The sequence below is a fragment of the Chelonia mydas genome, chromosome 15 (genome assembly GCF_015237465.2).
Source record: "Chelonia mydas isolate rCheMyd1 chromosome 15, rCheMyd1.pri.v2, whole genome shotgun sequence".
Taxonomy (NCBI): Eukaryota; Metazoa; Chordata; order Testudines; family Cheloniidae; genus Chelonia; species Chelonia mydas.
In genome coordinates, this window is record NC_057856.1 from 28,199,693 (window position 1) to 28,212,378 (window position 12,686).

The following is a 12,686-nucleotide window of genomic DNA, read 5'->3' on the forward strand; positions in this document are numbered from 1 at the left end:
TGGCGTGCTGTCTTTGTTTGGCGCTCCAGCTGCTGCTGTGTAGGGAGCATGAAATAATAGAAATGTTTCCTGCTTGAAGCTGTTATGTTGCAGTCATCTATTTATATGAATCGGTTCAATTCAGTAGGTGTGTATCTATCTGAAACACAAATTGGAAATCACTGTTGCCTAATCTCCTTAGTGGCATGTTGACAAATACTTGTTTAAGAGAGTTTCATATCCATGTCGAGAACGTTACAAAGAAATCAGACGTTTGAAATCTGGCACTGTTCATCATGAAAGAGAAATGTCGTATTTATCCCTCAAAAACTACTTGGATGCTTCAAACACCTGCTGTCTGTTACACGTTTTCGTAGTCGCTAAACCATTCAGATGCAACTGCTAATTTACCCACCTTGTATCACACTTTATCGGGAGTGGCTGAAGACCCATTAGGATGGAGCTAAAAACAAAATCAGTCCTTGGCTCTAGAAATGAGATATTGCCTGCCCTGTAGTTAAATGAAATGTTACTTGTGACTTTCATACAGGATACAGTCCCTAAGCAGTTATTGACTTAAAGCACACGATACACGAACGGCCACTTTGGGATTGCTGGGTGCTGGCATGCACTGGAAGGTTTTACTCATAGAGAATCTAGGCACAATCTCATTTAAGATCGTAAATGAATGCTTGTTTTTGTTTAGTGCTTTGCAGCCTACAAGTTGTGAGAACCTTGTTCCAAATATTGGTCTCAAAAACCTTGGGTCTCCTTGCTTCTCCTTTCACTTTCACAGAGTTGCTCCTGATTTACTACCAGTGTAAGTGAATGGAGCAGCTCTGGTGTGAGAGGAGAATGAGGAGTCCTCTCTGTTCCTTTTCCTCACCTGGTTCTGTCCTCTCCCAAATGCACGGCAGGAGGAGCTAGACCTACATCTCCACCAACAAAGCTTTTCCTGAGGGGCTTTAGAATTACAGGGCTCACCTCCCTCTACACACTCCCTCTTTGCCCCCTCAGAAGCAACCACTGAAGTCTGACAGGCAGTGCCCCTTAGATGTCCTTTAATCTAAGGGAAACAAGCCTCTTGCTAGCTTTCCCTTGTGAACACCCAAGAGAGCCTTTCTTCTCAAGGCTGGGATGAAATACACTTTTGGAATTGTAGATGTTAGTAGAGAAACCTGCCTAAAGGAGCTGCGAGGGTCGAGGTTGTACAGCATGTAAGTCATGGCAATATTTAGCTCCACTTGTCTAGCAGAGATGGGACAATAGCCAGCCAAACAAAATTGTTGTAAGGACCCAGGGACTAGAACCCACATCTGCATAGTCTGGGGGAGTTGATATTCCGATAGCACATCCAGGAGGTCATGCAGAGGCTCAGCCAGGGAGCACTCTGGAGAGTAGGCCACAGGAAGTACCACCTCTGAGACCCAGAGTGAGAGTACCCTGTGGCCTCTGATTGGCCAAGTGCCCCTACTTAACCCCAGTGGTTGGCCTGGGAAGTTGTCTGGGCAACTACACAGGTTGAATGCCTGACTTCACCTCATCTCCTGATCTCCAGTCTCTGACTCTGGCTCTTGTTTATGGGACCTGGCCTTGCAATGTCTCCAACTCCAGCCTAGTGATTCCTGTCCTTGGTGGCCAGACCTCAGTCCAGCTGTGACTGCTAGGCCAGACCGCCTATGCCACAGTCCCATGCAATTGTAGTGGAAGTTACCTGGAGATACGCTAAACTACATGGTTAAGACAGGGGCTTGCCTATGGAAGGACTTCTTAATGGATGATTTCCAGTGTTCTAGGTTAAGCCATTGTTTTCTTTTGGCATGCTGGAGGAGCCTTTGACTTGGAGACTTAGCCTAGGTGCAGCCTTTGACTACTTGAAATGGTTCTAATTTCCCAACCTTGACATGGCAAATTCTCATAGGCAGCTACTATGTTTTTTCATGGCTAGGATTCTGGATGCTCAGAAACTCAGGTGTTTTTTGCATGTGCAAGTCAGGAAGTTGGCCATTCAGCTCCCAGGTTTGGGTGCCAGAATGACCTTTTTTGTGTAAAAATGAGTGCTTGGTACCCCACAGCAAGACACGCATTTGAGCCCAAACCCAGGGTCTGAATCCCTGTAATTTTGCAGCTTGACTCAACCTCTGTCCAGAGTTGGGGTGGGGAGGGTGTCAATATTTGAGTATGCAAAATTTTGTGCCCCGCCCCTTCTCCAAGGCCCCACTCCCGCTCACTCCACCCCCACCCCTCTGTTGCTCGCTCTCCCCCAGCCTCCCTCGTTTTCACTGGGCTGGAGCAGGGGGTTGGGGTGCAGGGTGGAGGGTAAAGGTTCCCGCTGGGGATGTGAGCTCTGGGATGGGGCCGCAGATGAGGGCTTTGGGGTGCGGGAAGGGGCTCAGGGCAGGGGTGTGGGGTGTGGGCCGGGAATGAAGGGTTTGGGGTGCAGGAGGGGGCTCTGGGCTGGGGGGTTTGAAGTATAGGAGGGGCTCTGGGCTGGGGAAGGGGGTTGGGGTGCGGGCTCTGTTTGGGGGTGGGGGCTCTGGGGTGGGGCCAGAGATGAGGGGTTTGGGGTTCAGGAGGGAGCTCTGGACTGGGGCAGGGGGTTGGAGTGCGGGAGGGAGTGCAGGTTCTGGGAGGGGGTTGGGGCGTGAGAGGGGGTGCAGGTTCTGGATGACACAAACCTCAGGTGGCTCCTGGAAGCCGCGGTATGTCCCTATGGGCGGCTCCTAGGCGGAGGGGCCAGGCGGCTCTGCATGGTGCGTGGTACGCACTGCCCTTGCCTGCAGACGCTGAACCTGCAGCTCTCATTGGCCACAGCTTCCAGCCAATGGGAGCTGTGGAGCGGGAGATCAGGGTGGGGGCAACACGTGGAGCCTTCTGGCCCCTCCACTGTGGGGTCGCCCGAAGGGATATACCATCGCTTCCGGGAGCCATGCGGAGCCAGGGCAGGCATGGAGCCTGCCTTAGCCCCGCTGCACAGCTGACTGGACTTTTAATGGCCCGGTCAGCAGTGCTGACCGGAGCAGCCAGAGTCTGTTTTCGACTGGGCCTTCCGGTTGAAAACCGGACGCCTGGCAACCCTAGCTGTTGGCAAGAAGGAAGAGTTACTGTACTATTTTTTCCCTGGCAGGCTGTTGGTGTTCTCAAGTGCAGGAAATTGGTCTTTATTTTCCTCTACCAGTGGCACTTGTATATTCCATAATTTTAGCCTGCTGGTCCTGATGTAAGGAGGTTAGCGTGCCTTGATTTGCCAGGTACTTCAGCAGCACGTATGCAGAGTTTGTGTAAGTGACCTTCCCTCCCTCCCCCACTACCCTTCTTTCAGGATTCGTGAGTGCATAATCTACTGTGTTTCTCACAGGGGCCTTAGCTATTCTGCTGAATAGTGCAGAAGGGGGAAAATGTGTTCTGGGGACCACAGGACTGAACGTCCCCCGAGTCTTCGAAGCTATGGTTAGACTCCATCCTGGGGCCTTTGCTGGGAGTTCTGTTTTATTAACGAAGAAGTTGAGTGGAATATTTAGGGCATCATTGAAGCGTGCATAAAAAAGAAGCCGTGTTCTGTAGTGGCTGGGAAAGAACTGCTCAGCGGAACTTGGCAGCTTACGCAGCACCAGTATGCCGGGTGCGTCGGTCCCACAAACGGAGAGGCAGCGGCAACCCAGCAAGATTTATGGAAATAGTTGCTGATGAATTGCAAAATGTCGATCAGGGCTTTGCGTCTGGGCTGGCCGAGGAAGAGCGTGTTCCTGTGTTTTCCTTGCATTATAAATGCATAGAAACCTGTCTCCCCTCCCCACTCTCCCCTTACGCACCGCGCAGAGTGTCGGCAGCGGCTCGTTCGGCCTCCGTCGGCGTGGCGGGTGCGAGCAATTTGCAGCGCTGCTGCAGTGACCTTGCAGCCTGCTCGGGGCTACCCTCCCCCTGGACCGCAGGCCGCTCCGCGGAGCGATCCTGCTGCTCTCGCCTTCCGTAATTGAATGGGACGGGGAGAGTTATTCGACGTCTTAAGGCTGAGACAACGGGCTTGATTGGCTGCTGGGGCTGTGTGATAAGAGAGACAAACCATTTCATGGAGATTTGCACCAGGGAGACCCTCCTGACAGGGTCTGGAAGGAGCAGGAAATCTAGAAGGTTCTGCTCTTGGTTACCAAAGAGATGGGTGGAGCCTGTAATCCTGGCTCTGAATCCCTCCAAGGGTGGACATGATCTGGCCCTTCTTCGTAATGTACCGAACCACCCCCTGATCCAGAGACCCTTGGAATCCTGATCCAAACATCAAAGCTTGGGTCCGTCTCTAGAGGAAACGTATCAACTCCCATTGCAGTGGAAAAATTACCAGCTTCCAATACGTGGCTATTAGGCACAGTGCTCTGGGCTCTATGCAGACCGGCTGGCTGCAGGGTGGAGTTCGAGGCACTGATGTTTTTGTCCTATAAAGCCGTATGGGTATATCTACACTGCAGGTAAACACCCCTGGCTGGCCTGGGTCAACTGACTCTGACTTGAGGGGCTCAGGCTGAGGGGCTGTAAAAGTTCTGTGTGAATGTTCAGTCTTGGGCTGGACCCTGTGTGCTGGGACCTCACAAAGGGGGAGGGTCCCCGAACCTGGCCTGCAGCCACAGCCCGAACGTCTTCCACAGAAATTTTTAGCCCCGTAGCCTGAGCCCCACAAGCCTGAGCCAGCCGACCCTGTCCAGCCGCAGCCATGCGGCGGGTCCTTTATTCCAGGGTAGATGTACCCTGAGCGTCTCGGGACCTGTCTGCCTGAAACGACGGCCTTTTCCTGTGCTCGACCACCATTGGGAGAGCTGGCCAAATTAGTTTGTTTTTATGGAATAGTTTTCCATTAGAAAACGCTGGTTAGTCAAACTCAAGGTGTTTTGTAGGAATGTGTTCATTTCAGCCGGAAAAAGTCTAAATGAACTGTTACGGCTTTCTCCTGTCAGTCATGTTTCATTTTGTTTGGATTTTTACATTCTAAACTAATAATTGTATCACGCTCTGACATTATCAGAATGAAACTTTGGGCCTTATCGAAGGTCAAATCCCAAACGGGAGGATTTTTTTGGAATTTCTGTTCCACTGGAAATATCAACATTTCCGCTTTTTGTTCTGATTCAGGATAGAAAGAGTCAAAACTGTCAGAACTTCCCACGGAACAGAAGTTCTGGGTTGTGAGCAACCCTAGTTATAGCCATGGTCCATAGAAGTGCTTGAGCTGAGTCCCAGCGGTCTAAAGGGGAGGAAGCAGCTGCCAAAGCATTGTCTTTAAGAGCCTCTGAATGTGGGATTTGCCCAACAGCCATGCATACCCACACACCCACGCCAAGCCTCACCCTGTATACCCAGAACCCCCCTAGCCCTCCATACCTGAACCCCACCCCATTGAACCTCAACCACTGCATCTGGAGCCCTCCGCACCCAGACTCCCACCCCTGCATCCTGACCACCCCCCATTGAGCCTTTTGCTCTCGAACCCCCACTCTGATGAGCCCTGCACCACCCTGAGCCCCCACATCCAGACCCCCACACCACTGACCCCCACAATTAGCTGCACCAAGCCCCACTCCCCCACCACCCTGACCCCTTCGCTGAGCCCCAACCGCTTTCACCTGGAACCTCCTGCAGAGTCCCAGTGCCCCTTCACCTGGAACCCTGGCCCCCCTCCAACGAGCCTCTGTGCATCCAGATCCCCTCACACTCAGCCCCTCCACACTTGGATCCTGCCTGGTTGAGCCCGCCTACCCCCCACCTGGTGCAGAGGGGCAGGGCACCAGGGTGATTCTGGGACAGGCCCAGACCTTGTGCTGTGTCAGGTGCAGCCTCACCACGGAGGCCATGTCCCCAGGATCGGGGGCGGGGAGGCTGCAGGGTGATCTCCCACCTTCATGCCCTGCCATGATGGAGCCTCTGCATTTACTTCTCGGCAAATAAAAGGTGCAGAATTTTAAAATATCGTGCGCAGCATTTTTAACATGTTGGCGCAGAATCCCCTCAGGAGTCATCAGCCTAAATAAGTAAAGAGCAGCTAGTTTGACTGAGTGGTTTGGCGGCAGCAGCGCCATGCCCTTCAGTGCAAGAATCCGTCAGTGACCTGTTTTCTATTGCCAGCCAGTGCAGGTGTGTTCTGTACCAAACGTGTGCTGAGCAGGCCCGGAGACTGAATTCAGCCTTGGTTATCTTGCTACCTGAGCTGTGCACCTCCTGTTGATTGCACCTGAGTCATATTTGCACTGTGCCCATCAGCCTTCAAGTCTGTCCTCCCAACTGGAGGATAATGTGTAGCGTATGTCTCTCCCTAGAAGGGCATTAACAGTGCAAGCAAGAAAAATGGTGGACTCCGTAATGGGGTGTTAAAGTTCTGTAGGATCATTTGGGACATCTTATGGGTTATTCACTCTCCATTAAGTGGTCTAATAGGACCATCATTTTAACTGACTCGTTGGCCAAGATTCCTGAAGTATGATGCATCCATGTGCTTAAATACATAGCTTTATACTAGGGCTTGAAATTCAATGTAGGCCGTGGAACGTTTAATAAAATGTTGATAGATGTTTTCCGTTTAGACCTTCCCTCCCAGCCAGCCCCCACCAGAGAGCTGAATCTGTGCTTGGTTATTTTGCAAACACGGTGATTCAGCTTCCCGAGGAGATTGCTGGGCAGAAAGGGAATAGAATTGTAATCTCTCCAGATGCGATACCGGCATGTGAACTGGGAACTGGAGAACAAACTTCTGATCTCAGCCTCTCTCTTAAAAGTCCACTTACTCCCATCATTAGCAGTTTTAGTGGTTTGTTAGCTCTTTCTGTGCAGAACATTAATATACAGAATGAACATGGTAGTTAATAAGACTACAAACGAAAATCAATTGGAAGCACTTGATTTAGTTGGGGATTGGTCCTGCTTTGAGCAGGGGGTTGGACTAGATGACCTCCTGAGGTCCCTTCCAACCCTGAGATTCTATGATTCTATGATTCTATTCACTGTTTTGTGGGCAGGGATCATTTCTGACAAGAGAAGGAGGCCATTGTGTTGCTGCACAGCCTAGCTGACAAATAAGGAAAAGAAGAGTGTATAAAATGTAACTGGATCATTTGCTTAACTTGAAATTATGGAAATAGTTTTGGAAAGGAAATTGCTTTTCTCTATATGAAACAGGCCTCCTAATTGTTTTCCATTATGCAAGTGTTAATCTTTACTGGCAATAAATTACTTGACACCCACGCCCCTGTTAAATTTATTTTTTGTGCTCTGCAAACTGCAATAGAAGGACCTGCTAATCTAAAAATGTGACCTTCTGAAAACACCTTTAGGCAGCGTTTGGAAGGCAAAGATCTATTTGCATGATGTCAGCGCAGCCTGAATAAATTCAGTATGAAGAATTTATTACAAAGCCGAGATTAAATAACTGGGGAACTCTGGTTAGTGTGGCACAGCTTCTGTCCATCCCTGCCTTTCACAGGCATTGGGACTGGTGTGCCAAACCATCATTCATTAACTTTGTGTTTCCACGGTGGGAATCGGTGTTGCTAAATCTGACTAGTCTATCATGATTAACCCGACTCTGGCCCCTACTGTAGGCCTTTGCTTGATGTTCAGGAAGCAAAATTGGGAGTGGGGAGGAGACTCCATCCCCACATCAATCTCCTGTAATCCAGGGAAGTTGCTCTAAACTGCAAGCCCAGAGTTTTTGTCCCAACTCTTCCGCTGATTGCTCTTTAATATTTCTGTGCCCTTCACAACCCTCATTATTAGCTGGGGTCTCCTACTGTGACTTTGGAGGCTAATTAGCATTCACCCATTTCACAGGTAACATAACTGAGAGGTTGCACAAGCTCACGTCAGGAAGAGCTGGGACTAGAAGCCCGGCCTCTAACGTAACAGAGCCACATTAGCGCACAGATTGTGTAGTAGCTTTGTGTGTTGGAGTGGCCATCACTGAGAGTGGTTGCTGATTGGCTGGAATTTGTTGGAGGCGGGATTCTGGAGCTATAAAGCTTACCTTGGCTTTGGAAGAATCGGTTTGGCCAGGCAGCCTGGGCTGAGCTGGGGCTAGTCCCAGCTGTGGAAGATCTAGTCATTCTGGGACTGAAGTGAGTTTGGAATAAATAAATACACCAGCAGCCTGGAAAGATTTTTGACAAAGGCTTGCTGTAACTCTGGGGGGTATTTACTTTAGCTGGGAGCTATGAAGTTGCTATGGGAATCTTTGTAACTGAAGTTATTTCCTATGGGACCTAAAATTAAAAGAAGTCTACCACTTCCTCCGCCCCCCCCCCCCCCAAATATTCTTAATGCACTTGGGTCTCTTTCTGCCTCTTTCCCCTTCACGGTATCGGAGTCTTCCATCGAAAGCTCACACGCATTAGATCGCTGTGTGTGATACTGAGGAGGAGTGTGCAACAATCCGTCACGATGCCGCCCTCCCGTACACGCTCGGTACAAACAGCAATGCAAACAGGATTCACTTCACACATAAGCAGGGCAGAGAGTTGAATTCCACATACTCACTCCACAGGTGTTGCAAGAATCCCATGTGCATCAGCCAAACAGTTTTTTCTCTGTTTTAAAAGCCTGCACACTGGTGTGTGTGTGTGTGTGTGTGTGTGTGTTTGTGAGGATTTTTGGTGTAGGTTGTTCACTTTTTGTTTAACAGCTGTCAGAAATAGCAGGGAAACTTGGTCTGATTTATCATGGAACATCGTTATAATTGGTGCCTTCAGTCTATAATTGGAGCCTTCAGTCTATCTAGTGATGGAGCGTTAAGCATAATGCGTTAGGCCCTTATGTGAAAACGTGCATGTGCTTAATTTGAAGTCCCATTGACTATTCAACTTGCTGAAGGATAAGTATGTGGTAAGTGTTTGCAGGATCAGGCCATCTGTCACTAAAGGGCCAGCTTTTCAAAGATATGTAGGTGCCAAAATACGCGGATAGGTGCCTAGGGTGACTCTTCCCAAGGGATTTCAATGGGAGTTAGGTTTCCAGCTGCTTAGGTGCTTTTGAACATCCCACTAGGCGCCTAGCTGCATCTTCTGGTGCTTAGAGACCTTTGAAAATCTGACTCTAAGACCCGGACCCTTGCAGTTGTTCTGTGCCTGCAGATTCCTGTGCCTGTGTGTGGAGCTCCTTGACTTGGTGCGTTTGGACCCAGCCAGTAGCTCAGCAGCAGGACGTGATTTTTCAGAAGTTCCCTCTATGACTAGGACAAATGGCTCAGCTCTGGGGGCAGGACCTTCAGAGCAGAGTGTAACAGAGAATGGGAACCTTTCGATAGAATTTTCGAACCCACTTGGACAACTGTAGATCCCAGGGATCTAGGTCTCTATTCATTTCAATAGGCTTTGAGAGTAATTTCCACAGGATCCTATTGGTTTGGGGAGCAATTTTCAAATGTGCCGCAGTCCCCTTGAAAGTGACTGAAAATGTTGCCTTTCTCCTCCCCCGCACCGCCGCCCCTGATTCCATTCTACAGGATTTTTAAACCTGTAGCATCCTGAGTCCCTCCATCTCATTACATTCCTCTGCTGTGGAAATGGGCTCAATTGCTCGGTATTTCTTTTGGCAGCGTGGTGTTGTGCTGTGTTTTAAATAAACGTACAACCCCCATTTTATGCCTGAAGTTTCTAGAATGGAGAGGGATGGGGACTGAGCTAACTTCGTAATATATTTAGCAAATCAGCCTGCAAATTGGAGGAGGAATTCTGTAGCCACGTCTTCTGGCTGGGAAGTTATTGAGCATTCAGAGCTGGGGAAGAGAATGCTTAGAGGAAGTGGGTTTAGTTGTTATAAAAATAGTAATTTTACATTTACCATTTTGTAAGTGTTTCTGTCGTCATAACAGCAGAGGAATGTCAAACACCTCTCGAATTCACAAAAGAAAAGTAAATGACAGTTCTTATCTCTAAGGGTTTCAGAGTGATAGCCATGTTTGTCTGTGTCAGCAAAAACAATGAGGCGTCCTTGTGGCATCTGATGAAGTGGGTGTTAGCCCATGAAAGCTTATGCCCAAATACATATGTTAGTCTCTAAGGTGCCACACGGACTCCTCGTTGTTTTTATCTCTAAGGGGTTGACCCTAAGCCTAGATTTTATTCCTTCAGTGAATTTCAGACAGAGTTCTAGTGTTCTTTTCAAGGTAGTTTTTTCTCCAAGGTAAATGTGTTACCTAGGGCTGTGTAGTAATGTATGATGGGGTAAACATTCAAGGCAGCACACAGGTTAGCTGGGATGTGCTACCAAGTACGGGGTTACAGCTGACTAGAGGATGACAACTCTATTTCGCAGCAACTTTTGAGGTTCCCAACTCTGTTTTTGTTCCGCATTGCAGTGAAAACAAACCCATTTGTGTGTGAGTGCCACATTCATGTCTGTGCTCCAACTAAGTCAGAGCAGAGTTTGTCATCCAGATCCCTCTGATTCAGACAGAGCAGGGACATGAATTGGGATCTCTCATCACCTCTTCTCTCAACCAAAAAAACCTTTCTGCTGAGGAGGACGTCGTGTGACTCCCACACTTTCAGAATAAACAAGCTTCTCTTGTATTTAGGGTGTACAAAGGCCCAGATTTTTAAAGGTGTTGAGACATTGCTGTGCTCAGCATCGCAATGCCTAACTCATGGAGGAGTCTTAAAATCTCATTTCCTAAAGGGATTTAGGCACTTAGGCATTGACAGTCAATGGGATTTAGGCACTTAGGAGATTTTAAGACTCCTAAATTAATTGGCATTGCTGCATTCACCATTGCAATGCCTTAAATCTGGGCCTGAATGCCTTGTGGGGGCTGCTGAGTGCTTTCAACTCCTGAGCCATGTCTACATGATGGAAATGTTCTAAAAATGTCCCTAGTGTAGACAAGACTGCTGGGGGAATTCAGTACATTGTAGGATTGGGCCCTCAGCCTTTTAGGTATGCTGGTTGTCGACTATCTGGGATGCACAGAAGATTGATAGCCCATGAGTCTAGAGGATGGGCAGTGGCTTCTGGGAGGTTCATCTCCGTGGGGACTGATACTTGACTAAAAAGGTCATGTACTGTGCTAGGTGGCTGACTGGATTTCAGGAGGAAAAGAATGCAGAGCTAATCACTTTATATCTAATTATGATGCTGGAAGTGTCAAGGAAGCACTGCATAGCAGTCTTGTGACTGGATGTTTTATTTATTTCTGAGCTAGCTGGTCACTGAACATATTCCCCCCACCCCCTTTCCTCTCCCTGTACAATCTTCCCAGTGGGACCAAGGTGAACTGAAAGTAACATCCGAAAACGAACTGCTATGAAATGGATTTTCATTTCCGAACAGCAGCTTCGGTTTGTCAAACCAATTTTGTTCTCCAGAGATTTCCTTCCATGTCACGATACAAAGACACCAGGGCATATGGGGGCAATCTTCAAAATGCGTCTCTCTATTTGACAGTTTTGTCCATTGTGCCAGGGGAACTGGGTTTGAAGAAACAAAAGGAAGATTATCCCAGGGATGTTTATATATATTTCAAATTAAAAAAGGTTGCAGGAGAAGTGGGGAGCAAGAGAGAGAGGAAGAGGACAGTAATTTTGTCTCTGCATGCAATGGTATAGATGGAATAACTAAAGCAGAATGAAATTAGGCAGATATGCCTTTCACCTTCTAATAAGATCCTGGGCAATTACTCGTTTCAAATAATGCCTATCATTTTGGTAGTGATGTCTGGACTTGGGTCAGCAAATGAAAATGTGTAGTTCCTGTACGGATGCATACAAAATGGGAACAGGTTAATGGCTAGTTCTTCACGAAGCCTGAATTCTGGTAAAGAACCAAGGAAGGCCTACATCTCATGATCAAGGCAGTCTCGTTTTAGTTAAACTAATGCATCCAGCTGCGTTAACCCATCATGTTGGCAGCTCCGTTTTCAGTTAGGTTCCTCTTGCACAAAACAGTGTGAGAGAGCATAGTAGAGGAGCCTTGTCTTAATAAGTATCTGGTTGGCGTTGCCTGTTCTAAGCAGACACGGGAGTTGTAAGATGTAGGTACTTTCATGGAGATCTCTGAAGAAACAAAATCCGTTTCCAAATGGGATAATGAGACTGTTTCATAGGACTGTCGTATTTTAGGTGCCCCTACTGTGAGCAGTGTCACTAGAATCGGGTAAGGAGCAAAGAATGTACTGGGGAAAGTATTTATCTAAGAAAATGCTCAGAGCTGGGTAAAAGAATCTCCGCTCTTCCACCTGGGTGGTGTTCCCACCACTTTTCTTGCTGTGTGGACAATCGGTGCTGTCTGCAAAAGAGACCTATCTTTCCTCTGTAGAGACTTCACGCTGTGGTGGTCAAAGCCTTACCAGTGTGTGGAAAAGTGGAGGATTGGAGAGGGAGGGAGAGGAGTTTAAGTGGGGAAACAGCTTCCCATCTCTCATTTCAAATGTCAACAGCCAATTTCACAGCTGCTGATACAATTTCCAGGATGGAAGTTACAGATGCTGATGGCTAATGTGGTGACTGATGATTGGCAGACTGTAAGGTGGCACTCAATGAATTCTGATGAGTTTTTCCCATGCATGGAGATTCAACAAGTGGTTAAAACCTATAAATGGGGAGAGAACTGGTAAACATGAGATAATTATAAAGCTCACTCTCTGTGTGCTGATTGTCTGCACTCTTTCTATTCTGGGAAACTTATTTCTAGTGGACCCTGTGCTTGTATAATGTACCTTTCCTCCCACTCCCAGTCTC

The 12,686-nt window shown here is 48.2% G+C and overlaps 1 protein-coding gene across 30 annotated transcripts in view; it reads left to right on the forward strand.

Moving 5' to 3' along the window:
- RPH3A (rabphilin 3A) overlaps positions 1-12,686 on the forward strand; it is a 109,231-nt gene that overhangs the window by 37,107 nt on the left and 59,438 nt on the right. The gene's annotated exons all lie outside the window — the stretch shown is intronic.